General features: G+C 43.6%; 1 non-coding gene and 1 pseudogene across 1 annotated transcript; both read left to right on the top strand.

Moving 5' to 3' along the window:
- Nucleotides 1-16,032, top strand: part of LOC101600702 — a 41,646-nt pseudogene that overhangs the window by 16,453 nt on the left and 9,161 nt on the right.
- Nucleotides 4,244-4,374, top strand: LOC123454390. Its single transcript, XR_006633355.1, has one exon. It is a non-coding gene; the product is annotated as a small nucleolar RNA SNORA33 (small nucleolar RNA).

A 16,032-nucleotide genomic window follows, 5' to 3' on the forward strand; every position in this document is an offset into this window, starting at 1 on the left:
TCTCACTCTAGCCCAGGCTGACCTAGAATTCACTGTGTAGTCTCAGGGTGGCCTTGAACTCACAGCGAGCCTCCTACCCCTGCCTCCCGAGTGCTGGAATTAAAGGCGTGCGCCATCACACCCGGCTCGGTCCTACTTCTTGATCCAAGAAAATCAGGATATGGTTATTCGCAAGTTCAGTCCTGGAAAGTATTCTGTAGGTGACAGCTGAGGCATCTGCGTTACTCCTACCGGCTCAGACTCCGCAGCTTGGGAGCAGAGCCATTAACATTCTCTCCAGCGCACAGACAGCTCCTTTCAGCCTTTGTTAGTCTCATTTTCTTTCCTCCTGACTTTTTCGTCAAGAGCAGCAGCTTTCTTGTTCCTAGAGCCCTTTCTTCTCTTCAAAGAGCTCCAGGCTCCAGGGAGCACTGTGGCCAAGAGACTTGCCAGACACCTCTGGATTCCCAATGAAGAGGAGACTGTGCAGCCAAAACTCCCAAAGTCATTGTTCCCCTCCACAGACCATTTTAGGATGGAGCAAGAACCAGCTGACAGGTCTGCACTGGGTGATGTAGATGCACCCGCTGAGCCCCCCAGTGTACCCCTACTTCTGGATTTATGCTATTTTAAGGAAATAAAAATAAAAAAGGAACTGAGATAAGACAATCGTAGGTCCTGCTCTTAGAGAGCAGGAACCCGTTTAATCCTCCTCCATTCTGGCTCTACAGGAGGATGTGAGAGAGCTCTTCATCTCACAGATGTCCTGAAGGCTTGAAGAAGGGCAGAGAGGTTTCAGTGAGCACACTCTTCACATCTCTAGTATATAGTAAGAATAACCATCAGGCTGGCAAGATGGCTGAGCGGTTAAAGTGCTTGCCTGCTAAGCATCAGGGCCCAGGTTCGATTCCCCAGAACCCATATAAACCAGATGCACATGGTGGCGCACGCATCTGACAATCATTTGCAGTGGCTAGAGGCCTGGCATGCCCATCCACCCCGCCCCTTCCTCCCTCTTTAATAAATAACAAATAAGAATAAAAATTTTTTTTTAAGTCACCATCTATCCAGCTGTGTGGTAGAAGCTTAAGGTTTACTAGCCCCAAGGTCAATTACTTAAGCAGTCTACAGATTTTTTTTTTTTTTTTCAAGTTAGGGTCTCACTCTAGCTCAGGATGACCTGGAATTCACTGTGTAGTCTCAGGGTGGCCTTGAAATCACCACGATCCTCCTACCTCTACCCCTGCCTCCCGAGTGCTGGGATCAAAGGTGTGTGCCACCATGCCACAGATTTTAATAAGGAAGCTTCCAGTACCTGTAAGCCAGAGAGGAGTGACTTTGGCAGGTGATAATTCAGCTTCACTGTCTGAACATTCCTCTTTACCAACAAGAGCCACTGGTTTTATTGCATTAACATTCTCTCCAGCGCACAGACAGCTCCTTTCAGCCCTTGTTAGTCTCATTTTCTTTCCTCCTGACTTTTTCGTCAAGAGCAGCAGCTTTATTGTTCCTAGAGCCTTTTCTTCTCTTCAAAGAGCTCCAGGCTCCAGGGAGCATTGTGGCCAAGAGACTTGCCAGACACCTCTGGATTTTCTAGGTATGAAGGAATCAGGTATCCACTGCACAGGCCTTGGTCTGTTATCTCTGCACCTTCCCCTGATTGTAGACTGACTCTCCTTGGGCATAGAAGCACTCACTCCTCAAATTGCTTATGTAGTCATTCCAGAGAGGCAGGTGAAAACAGTCTCCCCAGGATCATATTTTAGCAAATTCCTCTGCAGACAGGACAACAGTTATGGCCATGTGGCGCAGTCATCTTTATTCATTTCCCTGTCCCGGCTGGCCTCAGAGCTGGACCTAGCATCACTAGCAAAAGCAGCTCAGGTGGGCCCAAAGGCCACAGAGAAGGACTGCTGCTCCATCTGGTGGCTTGACAGTGGCTCAGGTTGGAGCCTTTATGTCCTTGCAAAGCAGCCTCTGGCTCTGAACTGGGAGACCAAGATGTCTTTTGATTATGATAAAGATATCTAGCCATTTCATTAAAGATGATGACATCTACCCCTTCCACATTAAACCCTGAGACACAGCTGAGACTGAAATACAGTCAAGTCTCTAACAGGGTCTAACAGGAACTGAGGAAAGAACTGCTCAGACAAACATTGCTTTGTGACTCTAAGAAGCTTCAACAAAAGTGGAGATAGATGGGAGGGGGTAGGGCGAAATTTAGAAAAACAACTGGCAGAATTATTATTTTTTCTCTCATCATGTCCTTCATCTCTACTGGTCACCTTCATGGAAAGAAACAGCTCTGCAGATAGTTAACTATTCCCCAGAGCCCGTAGCCCATCCTGAGTCACCTTTGTGCTTGGAACTTCTTGTTTATCCTGAGGGAAGAATAGATGGGGGTGCATTTCATAGATGAGAGCAATTATGCTTCCTTGGCAGAAGAGAGGAAAGCAATGCTATTGCCTACCCTTATTCAGAAATTATGTGGTTGCTGAAATCCCTTGTCTGCTGACGATAACTACCCTGTATTATTTAAAACTCTCAGAGACACCAACTTATAGGATTCATATCACACCAAAGAGAAACACTAGAAAAAAAATAAAAATTTTCTTCATAAACTTTTAAAATTTTTTTAAATTTTTTTGTTTATTTTTATTTATTTGAGAGCAACAGAGAGAGTAAGAGGCAGAGAAACAGAGAGATTGGGTGCACCAGGGCCTCCAGCCACTGCGAACAAGCTCCAGATGCATGCGCCACCTTGTTCACCTGGCTTACATGGGTACTGGGGAGTTGAGCCTTGAACCAGGGTTCTTAGGCTTCACAAGAAAGCGCTTAACTGCTAAGCCATCTCTCCAGTCCCTTAAATTTTTTTTATTATTATTTGAGAAGAGAGAAAGAGGCAGAGGGAGAGAGAGAGAGATAGAGAGTGGGTACAGCAGGGCCTTTAGCCCCTGCAAAGGCCAAACTCCAGATGCATGCACTAACATGTGGCATCTGACTTATGTGCGTACTGGGGAATTGAACCTGGGTCTTTAGCCTTCACAGGCAAGTGCCTTAACCACTAAGCTATCTTTCCAGCCTCCAAATTCTTCTTTTTTTAAAGACAGGGTCTCATGTAGCTGACTGGCCTCAAACTCAATATGTAGACAAGGATGACTTTGCATTTCTGATCCTCCCACTTCCATCTCTCAAGTGCTGGGATTACTAGCATGTGACATCACACCCAACTTCCTCTTTTAGTTGTTTGAGATAGGGTTTCATATAACCCAGGTAGTCAGAATTACCTCTATAGCCAAGGATGACCTTGAACTCTGATCCTCCTGTCTCAGCCTCCCAAGTGTTGGGATTATAGGCACACCCACCATACTTGACAAAATGCTTAGTCAGTAAAATGCTTACCTCACAAGCATGAGGACCTCAGTTGAATGCACAATATGCATGTAAAAATGTTGGATATGGAAGTCAGGCATGGTGGTGCTCGCCTTTAATCCCATCACTTGGGAGGCAGAGGTAAGAGGATCGCTGTGAGTTCAAGGCCACCCTGAGACTACATAGTTAACTTCAGGTCAGCCTGAGCTAGAGTGAGAGCCTACTTAGAAAAACCAAAAACAAACAAAAAAAGTTGGATATTGTTGCAGTCAGGTTCGCATTGCTGGTAGAAACCACCCAACTAAGTGCAGCTTCTGGGAAAAAGAGATTTATTTTGGCTCACAGGTTCAAGGGGAAGCTCCACAATGGCAGGGGAAAACGATGGCATGAACAGAGGGTAGACATCACCCCCTGACCAACATTAGGTGGACAATAGCAACTGGAGAGTGTTCCAAACACTGGCATGGGGAAACTGGCTATAACACCCATAAGCAAGCCCCCAACAATACACTCCCTCTAGGAGGCGTTAATTCCCAGTTTTCCATCAGCTGGAAACCTAGCATTCAGAACACCTAAGTTTATGGGGGACACCTGAATCAAACCACCACAGATATGGTGTGCCACTAAACCCAAATATTAAGGGCTGGAGAGATGGTTTAGCAGTTAAGGCACTTGCCTGCAAAGCCTAAGTACCCATGTTCAACTCTCCAGGTCCCACGTAAGCCAGACACACAAAGTCACAAAGCACACAAGGTCACACATGTACACAAGGTGGCACATGCATCTGGAATTCACTTGCAGTGGCTAGAGGCCCTGCACACCAATTCTCTCTCTCACTCATAAAATTAAAAAAAGGCCAGTCTGTTTGGCTTGCCTACATATACATATGTATATAGCCAACTAATCTGCTTATCTGAATGTGTTTCTGCAAAAATTTAGGAACAGCTGGAAATAGTCATGCCATTTTACAAGGCATCAGGACAAATGAGGTCATTAGTGTCCCTCCAAATTGCTACAATATAGTGTTGAAGTGTTTTCATAAGACCTAATTAAAATTTTACCATAACTTGTTTTAAGATTAATGAAACTTGAAAAAGTTAGTAAATTGCATGAAAAAAAATGTTGGTTATATCAACACTGAGGAGGTGGAGATAAAAGGAGCTAAGGCTTGCTGGCAAATCAGTCCAACCTAATTGGTGAGCCAGTGAGAGACTCTTTCAAAGGCGGTTGACAGCGTTTCTGAGGATGATACCTGTGATAGTTTGAATATGAAATGTCTGCCTTATGTGTCTGTGATTGAGTCTCATACTCAATCCCTACCTGGTGGGCGATTTGGGATGTAGAGCCTTGCTGGAAGAGGTGTGTCCCTTGCTGGAAGAGGTGTGTCACTAGGGGTAGGGAGGCTTACCAGCCCAGTGCTCACACTACTTCTTTAAGGGTCCAAAAATCGCTAAAGAAAGACCGCAGACTCAAATACTATGTAAAAGCAAAGAGCGTTTATTCTGCAGAATCAGCCAGCGTGTGGGGGGATCAACCATTCGCATAAAATGGCCACCGGAGAGGAGCATGCAGGTCCCTTTTAAGCACAATTAGGGGAATTTCAGACAGGGTTAGGTAATCTTTTAAAATGATTGGCTAGGCAAGCAGCAGTTACAGTTGTACGTCTCTGATTGGCTGCAGGGAAAGGCACGAAATGGAGCAGTTACAGTTGTACGTCTCTGATTGGCTGCAGGGAAAGGCACGAAATGGAGCAGTTACAGTTGTACGTCTCTGATTGGTTGCAGTGAAAGGCACCAAAATGGAGCAGTTACAGTTGTACCTCTCTGATTGGCTGCAGGGAAAGGTGTGAAAGGGGCATGTCTGGGCCTGTTTGGACATGTCTCCAGGAGCTGACTCAGCTCCCCAGCAGCTATCTTCTTCCCTCACTGTTGATTACCAGCCAGCCCTTTCCCAGAAGTCTTGCCTGCCTCTCCCGGAAACTGAAACAGGCCTAGTTAGGGTGGTATTTTACTGAAGCCTGTGATGGCGTCAATTTGGTCCCTTCACTTCCACCTAGATATGTGACAGCTACCTGCTTGTGTCATGCTTTCTCCCTCATGATGAAGCTTCAATAAGCTCTTTCCTCTCATTAGCTGCTTTTGTTGGGTGTTTTGTCCCAGTAACAAGAAGGTAGCCCTACCACCACCCAAGCTTGTCCTCTGGCCACACACAAATACACACATCTGAGTTCTTTCTATTCCCCAGGATCCACAGAAACATCTGGGCATGGCTATGCATATCTGCAACCCCAGTCCTTGAGAAAGAAGAGATTAGGGAAGAGCTGGTACTCAAAAAAAAACAAAAAAAAAAAACAAAAAAAAAAAACAAAAAAAAAAAATACACCTCTGAGCTGGGCATGGTGGCGCACACCTTTAATCCCAGCACTCGGGAGGCAGAAGTAGGAGGATTGCTGAGAGTTCGAGGCCAGCCTGAGACTACATAGTGAACTCTAGATCAGCCTGAGCTAGAATGAAACCCTACCTTGGAAAACAAAACAAAAACAAAACCTGCAGCTCAGTCTTCAGAGAAAGACTCCGTGTCAAGGAAATCCATGGATGAACAATGGAGAAAGGTCACCCATCAATCTCCTCTGTCCTCTGTGTCCACAGAGGTCCACACAAGTGCACATGCACCACACATACACATATTGCACACAACAAATTGTAAGCTTTCAGGGCTGGGGAGATGGCTCAGCAGTAAAAGGTAGTTGCTTGTAAGGTCTGGTCACCCTAGTTCAAATCCCCAGTACCCACATGGAGCCAGATGCATGAGGTGGCATATGTGTCTGGAGTTCATTTGCAGTGTTGGATGCCCTGGCGCACTCATTCTGTCTCTCTCCCTTGCAGATAAATAAAAACAATATATATATATATTTTTTGAGGTAGGGTCTCGCACTAGCCCAGGCTGACCTGGAATTTACTATATAGTCTCGGGGGGGGGGGGGGGGTCTTGAATTTATGGCAATCCTTCTACCTCTGCCTTCAGAGTGCTGGGATTAAAGGTGTGAGCCACCATACCTGGTGCCCTGCACATCTTCGGAATTAATCTACAGAGTTTCAAAATTTCCTCCACGACAGTACTTACTGACATTTTCAGTTCCATCTCCTCAGTCCTTCCCTACAGTCACAGGATGAAACACACATACACCCACATGCAAAACGCTATACAAAGAAAAGTGTATACATGTGTTCTCTGCCCCTAGAAATGTACAGCTGAAGACAGCTAACATTAAACAACTGAGCACAAACATATAAACAGCAGAGAAGCAGCATTAAACCCATCTACAAGTGAGCAGCGAGCAAACGCATGATTGCACTGGACAATCCATCATTGGACTGGAGGCCTGCTCCACAGGAGGGACTACATGCCCGATACTAAATACCTAATCAAAAGCCTATAGCTGAGGAGGTCATAAGCCCTAGGGGAGTAACAACCACTGTTGTCTAAATGCATCTATTATGTCTTCCAAACTGCCCTGTAAGCACTTTTTTAAAAATGTTTATACCCATATATCAATGCTACTTTCACTTTTAGAGAAGCTTCTCTTATCAGATTATGGTGGCCACTGGGGTAACTCAAAAGTCACCATGGTGCTGAGAAGTGACAGTGGGGTATTCAGCACTGAGACATTGCTATCACACCCTCTAAGGCTCAGGATCCGTTGTGGAAGAGGAGACGGAAAGAATTTAAGAGCCAAAGGAAGGATAGGACTGCTTACAATACAATCTTTTAGACACAAGATGACCTGGATATCCATGACCTCACAGTGCCTGGTACTACCTACACAAGACCCTCATAAAAGGAGGAAAAGATGATGACATCAAAATAAAATAGAGACTGATTGGAAAGAAGGGATTCAATGGAGGGTCTGTTTGAAAAGGGGAGATTGGGATAAGGGGTGGTAATTATCATGGTTTATTAGCTATGTTTATGGGAGCTGTCAATGAAAAGTTTTTTTAAAAAAATAAATTTGGGGGTTGGAGGGATGGCTTAGTGGTTAAGGCATTTGCCTGAAAAGCCAAAGGACCCAGGTTTGATTTCCCAGGACCCACATTAGCCAGATGAACAAGGTGGTGCATGTGTCTGGAGTTCATTTGCAATGGCTGGAGGCCCTGGTGCGCCCATTCTCTTTCTCTTGCTCTCTCTCTCTCCCTCTGCCAAATAAATAACTAAATAAAAATAAAATATTAAAAAAATAAATTTGGAGCCGGGCATGGTGGCACACGCCTTTAATCCCAGCACTCGGGAGGCAGAGGTAGGAGGATCACCATGAGTTCGAGGCCACCCTGAGACTACATAGTGAATTCCAGGTCAGCCTGAGCCAGAGTGAGACCCTACCTCGAAAAACCAAAAAAATAAAAATAAAAATAAATAAATAAATAAATTTGTGGGCTGGAGAGATTCTTAGCAGTTAAGGTACTTGCCTGTGAAGTCTAAGGACCCAGGTTCAATTCCCCAGTACCCATGTAAACCAGATGCACAAGATGGTGCATGCATCTGGAGTTCATTTGCAGTGGCTGGAGGTCCTGGTGGGTCCATTCTCTATCTGCCTCTCCCTCCTTCTCTCTCTCAAATATATTTAAAAAAAATAAATTTGGGAGCTAGTGAGAAGGCTTAGTGGTTAAGGCATTTGCCTGCAAAGCCTAAGGACCCAAGTTCAGTTCCCCAGTACCCACATAATGCCAGATGTACAAGGTGGTACATGTGTCTAAAGTTTGTTTGCAGTGGCTAGAGGCCCCGGTGCACCCATTCTCTCTCTGTGTCTGCTTCTTTCTCTCTCTCACTCTCAAATAAATAAATAAATAAATAAATGAAACTGGACCTGAGGGGTTCAGCTCAGTGTTGGAGTGGTTGCCCAGTATGCATGAGGTCCTTGACTCAATCTGAAGAACTAAATTATAATCTCCCTCTCTCTCACACACACACACATGAGAGAGAGAGAGAGAGAGGGAGAGAGGATATGGGTATGCCAGGGCCTCTTGCCACTGCAAGAGCAAGGGAAGGATGGAGGGAGAGAGAGAGAGTACAAGTGACAATTACAGAGTCGGGGAGATGGTTAAGTGGTTAAAGGTGCTTTCTTGCAAAGCCTGGCCTGGGTTTTTTTCCCCAGCACACACATAAAGCCAGGTGTGTCTGGAGGTTGTTTGCAGCAGAGGGAGGCCTTACAGTATCCATACACATGTACACACTCTCTAAACAAAAATAAATAGCATTTTTAAGTGATAGTAACACAGATTTGCAGGATTAGAAGGAACTTCAAAGGTTATCTAGTCTCTCCACCCAGATGTCTTAATCTTCTGCTATATTCCCCATCACTGAATCAAACAAATTGAGGTCAAAAAAGTTTAGTATGAAGTCACAGGAGTCTGATGCAAGGGAACAAGTACAGTACCCATCAGCACTTGAGGCTAGAGGGTTTGGGATTCTATTTCTCTGATTCCAGAGGGTGAGCTGGAGCTGGCCTTTTGGTCAGTCTATCTGCCTAGACACTCTCACATCTGTTGAGTGACTACAGCTCGTTGGAAGGATAATTACTTGGAGCAGGTGGTAAGGAGGTTGATTTGTTCAAGAAGGCTTGGCTTGTTTTCATTTGTAATAGAGAAACCTATTGGTGAGTTTTAAGCAAGGCAGCCTCTGAGAAGCCAAAAGACAGCAAAGCCAGACTGACCACCACTCCAAGGAGCTCTGGCCAAATGCTGTGGTGAATGGAATGTGTACATTATTACTAAGGCCAATACTTCTTCCCACATCAGCAGCAGGACAAGGAGGATACTCCTCAGTGATTGTATTAGTTTGCTTCTTATTGCTGGGACAAGATACCTGACCAAAATCAGTTCAGTGGAGGAAGAGTTTATTTCAGCTCATTCTTCTAGATTGTACTCCATCAAGCTTTCAGGAACTTGAGACATCTGGTCACATTCAGCCCAGAGTGAGGAAGCAGAAAGTCACAAATGCTGCTGTTTAGCCAGCTCTCCCCTACTTAAATTTTTTTTTTCATTTATTTATTTGAGAGAAAAAGAGAGAGGGAGAGAATGGGTGCACCAGGACCTCCAGCCACTGCAAACAAACTCCAGACACATGCGCCACCTTGTGCATCTGGTTTATGTGGGTCATAGGGAATCAAACCTGGGTCCGTTGGCTTTGCAGGCAAGTACCTGAACTGCTAAGCCATCTCTCCAGCCCCTCTCCCCTTTTTATACAATCCAGGATCCCAGCCCATGGAATGGTGCCATCCACAATTAAGGTGGGCCTTTCCACCTCAACCTAATCAAAATAATCCCTCACAGACCTGACTATGGCTAACCTAATGTACATAATCTCTCACAGGAGATCCTAAATCCCATCAAACTGAAAATCATTACGACCATCACAGTGATACAAACCAGTAAGATACTCGATATAAAGCAGTAATGAAACCTGGCCCCTTCCCTTCCTGATTCTCACTGTGACAAGAGCTGGGTGTGTTCAGAAAGGCCCCATACTTGTGTCATTGGCATCCTTCATCAGAATTAATCAATGCCACATACTATGACGAGCCCTATACTGGCTCAAGAAACAAGGACACAGAGGACTATGCACCTGCAAAGCTCGTATGGCTCAATGAAGAAACTAGAACCATGCACAGATTGTAAGTGGTAAGTGCTGTGTGGTTGTAGTGATAGGGTTTAGGATTAAGAGACCACCACAACTATTGTCCAAAATAGAAGAGCTAAGACCAGGTGTGGCAGTCCATGCCTTTAATCCCAGTACTCTGCAGGCTGAGGTAGTAGGATGGCCATGAGTTCAAGGCCAGCCTGGGACAACATGGTGAATTCCAAGTCAGCCTGGACTACAGTGAGACCCTACCTTGGAAACAAAAAGCAAATCAAAGAAACAAACACACACACACACACACACAAAAAAAAAAAAAACCCAGAGTTGAGTTGGAGAGATGACTTAGTGGTTAAGACACTTGCTTGCAAAGCCTAAGGACCCAGGTTCGATTCCCCAGCACCCACATAAACCAGATGCACAAGGAGGCACATGTGTCTGGAGTTCATTTGCAGTGGCTGGAGGCTCTGGTGCACCCACTCTCCCTCTCTCTCTCTCTCTCTCTCTCTCTCTCTCTCTCTCTCTCTCTCTTTGTGAGTTTAAATTTCCTAACAGTGCTGTGGGTGAGGCTCAATGGTAGAATACTTGGCTCACACATGCAAGGCCTTGGCTTCAATACCAATACCCAACACCACAAAAAAAGAAAAGAAAAAAAATCCCATGAGTTGGATGGGATCAGAGCATATAATTGGAGTTTACCTTTATTTAAGAGTATAAATAAATGTGTTACTTCCTACACACATGAATTTATAAACTGAGTCATACCTGCTATAATTACTACAGCTCAAGTGTAAAAGAAATGAGGCTTAGAGTGAATGTAATGAGAAAGCAAAGACATAAAAGTTCATGAGACGAATATTATGCAGGAATAAAGATCAAGACATGATCTGCTCAGAATCTACAGTACATCCCAGGATGCACTGAGAATGCAGGAATTTCTGCTTGCCTCTTTACCCACAGGCATTCCTATGGGAGACTCTAAATGCTGTATGAGTCAGCCTTAGTATGTAGAAATTATAATGAAATACAACTTTAAAAAAAGTTTTTCTGAGGCTGGAGGGATGGCTTAGCAGTTAAGGCATTTGCCTGCAAAGCCAAAGGACCCAGGTTCAATTCCCCAGGACCCATGTTAGCCATATGCACAAGGGGGCACAAGTGTCTGGAGTTCATTTCCAGTGGTTGGAAGACCTGGTACACCCATTCTCTCTCCCTCCCTCCCTCCCTCCCTCTCTCTCTCTCTCTCTCCTCTCTCTCTCTCTCTCTCTCTCTCTCTCTCTCTCTCTCTCTCTCTCCTCTCTCTCTCTCTCTCTTTCTCTCCCTCCTTCTCTGTCAAATAAATAAATTAAATTAAATTAAAAGTTTTTCTGGGCATGGTGGTGCACATCTTTAATCCTAACACTCAAGAGGCAGAAGTAGGAGGAGCGCTGTGAGTTCAAAGCCAGCCTGAGACTATATAGTGAATTCCAGATCAGCTTGGGCTAGAGTGAGACCCTATATCAAAAAGAACAACAATGAAAAAATTTTGTTCTCTCCAAAGACTATGTTAGTGCTCAGGTGGACAGAGTCATATGTGGGAGAATTAGTCACTGGATTTTCACTGGTGTGAGATTTCGTGGGTACTGTCAATACTGAGGTTACTAAAACTGTTCCTTTCCTTGAGGTGCTAAGCTTCTAATGGGAGGGAGAATGAGAGCAAATACTCAAATGTGTCATGACAGAGCTGTAGATAAATCCCCTAGAAGCACAGGGGACCAAGAGACCAGCTTTACCTCAGGAAGATACCTAAGTGGGCTCACAGGATGAGTCTAAGTCCAACATTTGGCTAAGAAAGAACATTCTGGGTGGTAGGAAGGCAAGAAGAAATGGTCATCTGTCAATGGAGTGGAGACAGAGAAGAGGTGAGGAAATTGACAAGAAATAAGCTTCCCAGTCTTTTGTGGGTGGGGGGTGAGGGGGAGATGCTTGCGCCTGTGCATTCTCGCTCACATGATCACTCGTGTGAGTGAGGGTGCACACCTGCTGGACCGTGCAGATGGAGGAGGTCTGGGAACAACTGTCAGGTGTTAGCCCTTGCCTTCCACTTCATTTAAAGCAGGGTCTCCTGGGCACCACTCCCTTTGCCAGGCTAACTGGTTCATGAGCTTCCTGCATAGTCACTGTCTCCACTTCTCTTCTTTCCTTAAGCATACTGGGCACTTAGGCAGCAGATCTGGCTTTATGTAAGTTCTGAGGATCCAAACTCCAGTGCTCACACTTTGTTATCCATCAAGCCATCTTCCCAGCCCCTTCTCAGTTCAATCATAAGATTAATTCAATTACAAATATCACACACCTCATTTTACAAAATTCACAAGGAGATATTTTTCAAATCTCAAATCAAGTGGGATTCCTGAAACAAAATTCTATTAGTTTATTTCATGTGGCTACAACAAAATACCTGAGATTGGTAGTTTATAAGGGAAAAAAGGTTAATTGGCTGATGGCTTTATAGGTTTAAGACCAAGCTTGGCATGATGGCATGTGCTTGTAATCACTCCAGATACAGAGGTGAGAGAATTTGCCACAAATTCAAAACCATCATGGTTTACATAGAGACTGTTTCAAAAAATAATTTAAAAGGTGGTGAGGGGAGCTGGAGAGATTGCTCAGTGGTTAAGGTGCTTACTAGCAAAGCCTAAGGATTCAAGTTCGATTCCCCAGTACCTACATAAAGCCAGATGCACAAGGTGGCACATGTGTCTGGAGTTTGTTTGCAGTGGCTAGAGGTTCTGGCATGCCTATTCTCTCTCTCTCTAATAAGTAAATAAAAAATATTTCTCTATTTTTCAAAACTTTTTTAAAAAAATGAGCCTGGACCCATCATCTGTTTGACTCTGGCCTCTGGCTACATGATAATATGAAAAAGTGGAAGGGGAACTGGCCACATTCAAGAGACTAGACAAGTGGTGTGTCCTCACTATATAATAATCTGCTCTCGTGAGAGCCAATTCACTTTGCAAGATCATCGTTAATGCTTGCTGAAGGCAGTGCCCCTTGACCTAACTCTCTCCCACTAGACTCTCCCTCTAAACAGTTCTACCCTGAGCACCACAAAAATCTTTGGCACAGATGAAAACTTGACTACACTTGGTAAAAAAGGTGTTCTGCCTAGAACTGACACCTATAATCTTTAGTCAAGGACTGGCTGCCCACATAAAGTACCTGGGAGAGATAGCTTCTCATACAGTCACCACAAAAGAGCTTTATGAGATTCGCCAGGGAAGAAGTTATATATCTGTCCCACAGCCCTATGCTGGTGACCATAAGAGGAGATACCTCATCCACCTAAGAAAATTCTAATCGTGTCAGTTAAAATCATTTTTCTCTCTGTTTTCTCATTAAAAGATTCTCACTACAGGGCTGGAGAGATGGCTTAGCGGTTAAACGCTTGCCTGTGAAGCCTAAGGACCCCGGTTTGAGGCTCGGTTCCCCAGGTACCAGGTTAGCCAGATGCACAAGGGGGCGCACGCGTCTGGAGTTCGTTTGCAGAGGCTGGAAGCCCTGGTGCGCCCATTCTCTCTCTCTCCCTCTATCTGTCTTTCTCCCTGTGTCTGTCGCTCTCAAATAAATAAATTAAAAATTAAAAAAAAAAAAAAGATTCTCACTACAAGTACTAGCAGTTTTACCTTCCTCAACTATAACCAAACATAGCTGTGATCATTTGCTAAGTCAAAGGCTTTCAGAAAAAAATAAAACATACACACACTGCCACACTCACACATACACCACCACCACCAGCACACACTTCAGCCTAATATCCATGTTCCACAAACTGAGATGAATTCTAGGCTTAGAAGGGCACATCAACACTATACAATTTCAAGTATGCTGTCCTAGAGATAAATCTCTTTAAGACCTACTCTTTCCCTTGCTTTGCATGGAAGAAACAGATGGTGTGGAAGAGGGCTACACTTGCCTCTGAGAACAGTAAATCTTTAATCCATGGCAACTTCGTGTAAAATATAGAAGAAGAAAGTAATCCCCAAAACTCCAGAGAATTTTTTTTTTCCTAAAAATGTGCCTCAAGATTTATTGAACCGTCTAAATCTCATTTTCAGCACATTAAAGATCCGGATTGCAAATGCACAGGTAATGTATTTTGTGATATATTTTTGCTAGAATTCAGGGATTGGGGAAGAAAAGATATTGTTATTGGTAGATTCTTTGACAGTGAAAGGAGAGTCTCAGGAAACTGACTTCAACTTAACAAAGAAAACTCAGTTTTAATATTCAAATAAAAAGTGCATTTGAATTTGAATAATCATAGAGGCTCAAATTTTTATGTTTAACAACTACCTTGGAATTGGTCTGCCTCAGATGATAGCATGATTCTAGGCTATCTTTAACATGAACGATTTATGACATTCATGAACTTAGTAACTATATCAGCTTTTTTCAAACCTGATATCTAACACCACCTGCATGTTAAGTGAAGATTTATGACTTATAAAACCAAACTCATTATGCAGAGGTGCATGAATTGTCATAGGTATGGTCTATAACTCCCCAGACAGATGAGAAGGCAGCCGTGTCACAGAATTTATGACTCCATCCTGCTGAAGCTGAAGTTTTGGGGGAAAACTAAAGAAATAACTGGCCTTTTGTTTTTTTCTTTTTAAAAATATTTTATTTATTGCCGGGCATGGTGGTGCAAACCTTTAATCCCATCATCGAGAGTTCAAGGTCACCCTGAGACTACATAGGGAATTCCAGGTCAGCCTGGGCTAGAGTGAGACCCTACCCTGAAAAGCCAAGGGGGAAAAAAAAATATATATATATATACATACATACATATATATATATATATATATATATATATATATATATATACACACACATACATACATACATACATACATATATTTGAGAGAGAGAAAGAAAGAGAGGCAGATAGAGATAAAGAGAGAATTGGTGCACCAGGGCCTTTAGCCACTGCAGATGAACTCCAGATGTATGTGCCCCTTTGTGCATCTGGCTTATGTGGGTCCTGGGGGATTGAACTGGGGTCCTTAGGCTTCGCAAGCAAACACCTTAACTGCTAAGCCATTTCACCAGCCCCAAAACTGGCCTTTTGGCGAGAAATGGCTTTAGCTACCTTATACCCTCAAATGATGAAATATCTGTAGCCCAGCACTGTATCTTCCAAAGAGGCTCATGGCAAAATCACTTTAATCACAGCACTGAACTACATCTATGTTTTGAATGCTGCAGTAATAGAACCTAAGTGACTCCTTGGAAATATCAAATACTCTGTCAGTTCAATTTTTTCCTCAGTGTGGTATCTGGGATCTCTTGCTGAGATTTCTCATCAAGTGGCCCAGCCAGACCCATAGACATAGACTTCAGAGAAGACAATTCAATACCTTATTGCATCCAGTGATTTCTGTTACACTCTCAAAGTGAAGAAAATCTCTAAGGTAGTGAGATGAGTCCTTAGGATATATGCCTAGGAGTGGTATTGCTGGGTCATATGGTAAATCTATTTTCAGCTGTCTCAGGAACCTCCACACTGATTTCCACAATGGCTGGACCAGGATGCATTCCCACCAACAATGTAGAAGGGTTCCTCTTTTTCTGCACCCTCGCCAGCATTTATGGTCATTTGTTTTCTTGATGATAGCCAATCTGACAGGAGTGAGATGGAATCTCAATGTAGTTTTAATCTGCATTTCCCTGATGGCTAGGGATGTAGAACATTTTTTTTTAGATGTTTATATACCATCTGTATTTCTTCTTTTGAGAACTCTCTATTTAGTTCCATAGCCCATTTTTTAATTGGGTTGTTTGATTTCTAATGCTGATTTGGGTTCTGCAATGCAGCTTATTTTTGGAACTATTTTAGGAATACAGCAGATATTTTCCCTATGGTCTGTTAAAGAAACAAAAAGCAGTAATGCAGGAGATTCAGTGGAATAAATTTATGTATCTCAAGGAAAAATAATATTATAGAGACAGCCATTAAAAATGACAAGTACTCGGGAGGCAGAGGTAAGAGGATCACTGTGAGTT

The sequence above is a fragment of the Jaculus jaculus genome, chromosome 13 (assembly GCF_020740685.1).
Source record: "Jaculus jaculus isolate mJacJac1 chromosome 13, mJacJac1.mat.Y.cur, whole genome shotgun sequence".
Taxonomy (NCBI): Eukaryota; Metazoa; Chordata; class Mammalia; order Rodentia; family Dipodidae; genus Jaculus; species Jaculus jaculus.